This window comes from Rattus norvegicus, chromosome 12 (assembly GCF_021556685.1).
Source record: "Rattus norvegicus strain SHRSP/BbbUtx chromosome 12, alternate assembly SHRSP_T2T, whole genome shotgun sequence".
Lineage (NCBI taxonomy): Eukaryota > Metazoa > Chordata > Mammalia > Rodentia > Muridae > Rattus > Rattus norvegicus.
The window spans coordinates 42,815,999-42,822,680 of record NC_141545.1 but is presented as its reverse complement, the minus strand read 5'-3'; positions in this window follow the sequence as shown (position 1 = coordinate 42,822,680).

Below are 6,682 nucleotides of genomic sequence, written 5' to 3'. Positions count from 1 at the left end.
GGTTTATGGCTCAGTCCTCAATAGCCTGAGCTGGTTTTTGTATTCTTTTTCTTTATCTTTATGGCCTGCCATTCCTGGCAGCAGGGCTTAGCCCTGAGTTTGTGGCTTCTGGGGCTTACTCTTTTAATTTTATATTTCTAAACCTAGAATTCGTATAATTCTCCTTTCACTGGTGTGATTTCTGACCCTTTAGGCAGCCTGGGAACACTGGGGACCAGGCTCACAGGTTCCCTAAGTCTGCTGAGGCTTCCTGACCTCCTATTTGGGGACCCAAGACAGGCTGCCACAGAGTACCTCAGAGCCAGGCCTGAGTTAGCAGAGCCTCTCATTTATTGCCAGCTCTCATTTCTTGTTCTGCGGTGCTGCCTTGTGTTAACCTCTCTGGGCCTCAGTTTTTCCATCTGTAAAATGGGGCTATATTTATCAGCCATCATTAAATGCCTGGTGACAGTCTAAACATAAACGTCCACTCACTCAATTCTCTGAAAAGCTTACAAGGTAGGGTGGGATACAGCTGTCTTCATTGTAGAGACAGGGCGGCAGAAGGATGAAGAGGTTGAATAAGTCACCTAGCACCACACAGCACGACTCAGAGTTAGAATTTGAACCCAGGTCTTCTAGTCCCAGGCACCCTGACTTTTTGCTCCTTGCTTTGCTGAGGCACAAGGTTGCTCCAAGAGGAGACACTGGATTGATGAGTGTGAGGTCCTTGGCCAGGGCTGTACACAGGTAAGAGATGGAAACTGCTGTGCTTAGCATCCTGTTTGTGGGAGGAGATGCTAAAGGCAGAAGCAAGGGCAAATCCAAACTTTCTGTGTGTGTGTGTGTGTGTGTGTGTGTGTGTGTGTGTGTGTGGTGTGTTTGCCAGCCAAAAGTATAAGTGTGGGACAGAGTCATCTTGGTCTGATATTGGGCTCCTGTTTGTGTGTGTTGAGAACCCAGTGTCTTCAAGTACTAATCACAGCTGACAGAAGGTGTGTGTGTGTGTGTGTGTGTGTGTGTGTGTGTGTGTGTGTGTTGAGAGAGAGAGAGAGAGAGAGAGAGAGAGAAAGAGAAAAAGAGAGAGAGAACCCAGATAGCACAGATAGTCTGGGTTTCACCAAGCTGTGCTTGACCCACATTCTGTTTGGGGGGTACAATTTGGGCACTCCAGAACAGAATATGGTTTTAGGAGACGGTTTGATAACGTGGCTGTCTATACCCACCACTACCTCAGGCATCACACAGCTTGGTTCTGTTCACTGGAAGAGGCCGTGGCCCTGGGGATTGATAGAAGCCAAAGGCATCCTTGGTCATCCTGTGGTCACTTTAGCTGGAGAATAAAGTAAGGGGGTTGCAGGCTGTGCAGAAACAATCAGGTCAACGATATGGGGGACAGCAAGTGTCACAGGCACGTCCAGCACCTGGGAACCCTGGGGGATCAGCCACTAGTGCAGGCTGACACCCTGCCCACTCTTAGCATTTCTGCTTCCTGTAGGACTTGTTGGGTCCAGGGTTACTGATCTACACGTGTCTAGAAGGGACCAAGGAGCTGGGATGTCCCCCCGCCTTTCTCCAAGAGGAGGTAACTCTCAGGACCTCCAGGTGCAATCTTACTAGGAAAACAGGGCTCTGCTAAAAGATAATCATTAGTTAGGGTCCTGACCTGAGGCAGCTGGACTCCTCCTGTGATGGAGTCAATGGTCAGAGTGTGCTGGGAAAGTGGAGGCAGAGAGAGGACAGCAGGACCCATCTGGAGGCAGAGCCCCACTTGCAGCATGGGAAGGGATCCGCCTGCTGATGTCTGGACTTGGGCTTTCTAACCCAGAGCCTCTCAGCTCTTTAGCCCCCACCTCCCCCGTCACTTTGCCATAGCCATATTTACACAGTTTGTCCCCACAGCCCTGTGGAATGGACCAAGCCCCTTGCCTTCTCAGTGACTCTGCATCTGTCTCCCACACACAGTGTGCTCCTTCGTTTCTGTTATTGCCTGGAGGTCCTGGGTTTTTCTATCCTTGGCTAAGAGGTCCCTGCCTCAGGCAGCAGCTCAGGAGCCCTTTCCAGGCTCCTCCCTGCCTCCCTGTCTTAAACATTGAACTTCCTGAGAATGGGGAGGAAGAAGAAGAAGGAAGCCACGGGTGTGTGTGTGTGTGTGTGTGTGTGTGTGTGTGTGTGTGTGTGTGTGTGTGTGTGTGTGTGTTAAAGACTCTACAAGGCTGAGTAACTAATTAGAACTCAGGGATGGAGAGTCGGAATGTTGCAGAACCAGAGCCCAATTATCATAGGCTTTTAGCAGTCAGTCAGTGCCCACCATTGGGTCTGGCCTAACATCTTGGAACAATGAGGTCAAACCTGTGGAATGTCGTTCTGGCAGAACTTCATGTTCCAAGCTAAGAATATCTTCAGACAACATTTCTTGTTTGCAGTAACTGGCCTACCTTCATTCTACCCACATCCCCACTGAAGTATTTTGGTAAAATGCCTCAATTTATGACTTCTTTTGTTCTGTAACTGTTTCCAGGTCAGACACCTTTCCAGGAGAAAAGTCCTCATCCATTTCCAGGGCTGTGGTCGCTCATGTTTGACTCTAGGCAAACTTGTTTCCATCAGGATAAGAGCTGGATTTTCATGGACTCCTTCTTCACTTCCTACTTAGGCCTCCAGTAAACAGTCTGTGCCACTTCACGATTAGAAGTGAACCAGCCCTGCTAGAGCACGCCTGTCTCCCAGCACATAGGTCCTGGGCTCTCTGGGGTTTGTCTCCTCAATGCTGAATGTGGGACACGGCCTGTGGGAAGCATTGAGTGTGTGTGTGTGTGTGTGTGTGTGTGTGTGTGTGTGTGTGTGAATCTTTCTGTGTGTGTATCTATGTGTTTCTATGAATCTGTGTCTGTGTGTCTGTGTGACGTATCTGTCTGTCTTGGTGTCTGTGCATCGGCATTCGTAACAGTCTCTGCGTGTGTGTGTGTGTGTGTGTGTGTGTATGTGAGAGACTCTGTGTGTGTGTGTGTGTATCTGTGAATCTGTGTATGTCTGTAGATATGTGTACGTGTGTGTGTGTGAATCTCTATGTATGTGTATATCTCTGTGTGTGTGTATATCCCTATGTGTGTGCGTGTGTGCCCATATATGTGCCCGTATGTGTGTGTGTGTCTGTGTGACTCTCTGTGTATCTTTGTATATGTATATGTGTCTGTGAATCTGTATGTATGTGAATCTTTGTGTATGTCTCTCTCTCTCTCTCTCTCTCTCTCTCTCTCTCTCTCTCTGTATGTGTGTGTGTGTATTTGTCTGTCTGTCTGTGTGCCCATGCATCTGCATTTGTACCAGTCTTTCTGCATGTGTGTCTGTCTGTGTGTGTGGTGTATCTATCTGTCTCTGTGCATCTGCATGTGTACCAGTCTCTCTGCATGTGTGTATGTGCATCTGTCTGTCTGTCTGTCTGTCTGTCTGTCTGTCTGTCTGTCTGTCTGTCTGTGTTCACTTGTCAAGGTCAGAGGCCAATCCTCTCTCATTTTCTCTCTTATTTTTTAAGTCATGCTCTCTCACTGAACCCAGGGGTTAGGTGTGAATAGGTGTCCGGCAGTCCCAATGGCCCTTCGTTCTGTCTCTGTCTTCCTCAGCGCTGGGGCGACGGTACCTTTAGCCACACCCAGCTCACATGGAGGCTGGAATCCAGCGCATGTTCTTACACCTGCGTGGCAAGCATTCCCGTCTCCCCAGAGCAGGAACACTTTATGAATAATCACCAGTTATGGCCCAGCTACTGTCTTTCGGTGTGAATGACCCCGTCGGCTTTCTGAGGACATTGTAATCGGGGCTGGAAGGACACTGTCAAGGGTGAGAATTGCCCCTCAAGAGGAGTTCAGCTCCCAGTCAAGTGGCTTCACCACTACCAGTTCTGGGGATCTGTGTCTCTTTCTTCTGGACTCCTCAGACACTGCATGCACATGCACGAACCCACACACATAGACATACACTCAAATAAAACATTAAAAAAACAAACCTTTTACTTGTTGGTTTTTGTTTGGTCTTTTTTGTTTTGCTTTGAGACAAGGTTTTTCTGTGTAGCCCTGGCTGTCCTGGAACTTGCTCTGTAGATCAGGCTGGCCTCAAACTCAAAGATCCACCTGCCTCTGCCTCCTAGTGTGCGGATGAAAGATGTGTACCACCACTCCCTGGTTATAAAATAAATCTTAAAGAAAGCCATAAGGTCTAGTTCTTTCCAGATAAACTGTGCATTGGGCACCAACATAATCCCAAGCGTTTGCTCATTGGTTCAGTGAGCCATTAAGTCTATCCCCAAGGCTGGGAGGGATAGTGCATACCTTTAGTCTTAGCACTCAGAAGACAGAGGTTGGAGAATCTTTTGTGAGTTTGAGGCCAGCCTAATCTACAAAGAGAACTCCAGGACAGCCAGGGCTACATAGAAAATATCCTGTCTCTAAAACAATAACAACAAAAATCTTTCCCAGAGTCAGGGGGGTTGCAGCCATACCCCCATTTGACAGAGAACTCTTTGCTTCCCTGTGTGGTGGATGGAAAGGGTGTTGTTCAATGTCACAGCCTCTGGGAGGGTTTAGAAGCCTGATCCAGGTCTGACCTACCTAGAGGTAGGCTTGGTGCTGCTGTGCTGAGAATTCAGTGTTTCTCAGCAGAGCTGTGTGTGTGTATGTGCCAGGGTTTGTATGAAGACAGGTCAGATGGAAGAGCCCACCCTAGGTGTCAAAATCAGTAGCAGGACACATTTTGAGCTGGAGTGTGTCAGCATGTGGGGCTCATGAGGTAACTTCCTGTCCAGGCTTCCTGCCCTGAGAAGGTTCCCTATGTTCTAACTCCCTGCAGGAACACCACCCTCTACTCAGTTGTTTGCACAGTTTATAGACCTGCGTTCTGTTTCCTCAGCAGATAGGGGTTCCCAGGGGACTGTGCCTGTGAAATGTCCTGGTATTCACACACCTGCCTCTCTGAGCCAGCAGCTCCTGATCCCCACTACCCCAATGCCTCCAGGAAGCCCCTACACAACAAATGTCTCCTCCTTGGTTGGTTGGTACTGCCAGGCAGTGGGGTGGGAGAAGCTTCTGGAGGCGAAACCTCAAGGAAGGGCTTTAGATCATTGGGGATGTGGCTTCAGGGAAGGCTTACGGCACTCCGTAGCAACAGAACAAATGGCCAGAAATTGATATGAGAGAAGACCCGAGAGATGCCTGCAGGAAGAGGGTTGAACCCCTCTGCAGAACCCTTGGAATCAAGCAACACCAAGATTCAAGTTAACCTTGGGCTGTGCAGATGTCAGCCATGAATTGACGCCTGTAAGGCATGGTGCTGGGGTGGGTTGTTACAATCGGAGTTTAAACATGTGGATAGAGATTCCGTGTGTGTGTGTGTGTGTGTGTGTGTGTGTGTGTGTGTGTGTGATCTAGCCTTGTCCTCACACAGATATCCCCCTGTCTCTGTCTCCCCAGTGCTGGGATTCAAGCATACACCACCACCTCCAGGCTGAGCAGTGACTTCTGATGGTGTTAGAACAGAGCTTCCTTCAAGGCCAGGGTGAGCATGGGGTTCAGCTGTCAGAGTGCTCTCCCAGCGTGCAGTGCCCTGAGTTTAACAGCCAGCATCAAACTCTGGCCTCCGTGCATGTGCTCAAATGCGCATACGCACATGCATACATAGCCAAACGCATTATTGAAAAAGGCAATGGAAGTCCACTCATCCGGATATTAAAGCAGACTCCTCAAGGATGTAGGTTGTGAATAACTTAAGATTCTCAGCTTGATATTAAGAAAAAGAAAAGGAATACTCACCCCAAAACTTAACACACACTTGCACACACACACCACACATGACTTGTATCTATCTATCTATCCATCAATCTATCACCTATCAATAATCTATCTACCTATCATTTATCTATCTACCTACCTATCTATCATCTATCATATATCAAACTATAATCTATCATCTGTCACCTATCAACCTATACTCTATCATCTCTCTGCCTATCTATCTATCTATCTATCTATCTATCTATCTATCTATCTATCTATCTAATTTGGACAGTTTTGCTTTCTGCTTGTGAAAGGCCCCTGGCACCTTTGAATGTTGCAATCTTATGCATCTGATGGGAAAAGATGAACATCTCGTCCTGTGGCTGTGGTTACAGTAAGCATCGTCACTTTCAAAGCAGAACTCAAGAGAGCTACAGAAGCTATCAGAATGCATCTTCATTCCCTGCTTGTGTTGACCCACAAATAGGCAGAATGTGATCCTACAATCATGCCACATCATGAGTGTGCATCTGAGAACCCACAGAACTGTGAGACCCCAAGTCTGACCTTCAAGCTAGCTGTGACCTTGAAGACAATATCCAGTATGGACCAGTCCCCTGTGACAAACCCACCACAGCTGTGCTCGAACTGCTGCCTGCCATCTTCTGGCTTTCTCTCACTGGCTCTCCATGTTTTAGTGGTGTGTGTGTGTGTGTGTGTGTGTGTGTGTGTGTGTGTGTGTGTGTGAGAGAGAGAGAGAGAGAGAGAGAGAGAGAGAGAGAGAGAGAGAGAGAGAGAGAGAAAGAGAGAGACAAGGGTTGGACGATCCAAGGAAATGCCAGCAGGTAAACAAACCCCAGAGTGTCAAGGAGCCCAGGAGGCAGCTCCAGAGGGCTGATATGCACAGCCCCGCCCTTCCTGAGAAAGAGGAACCA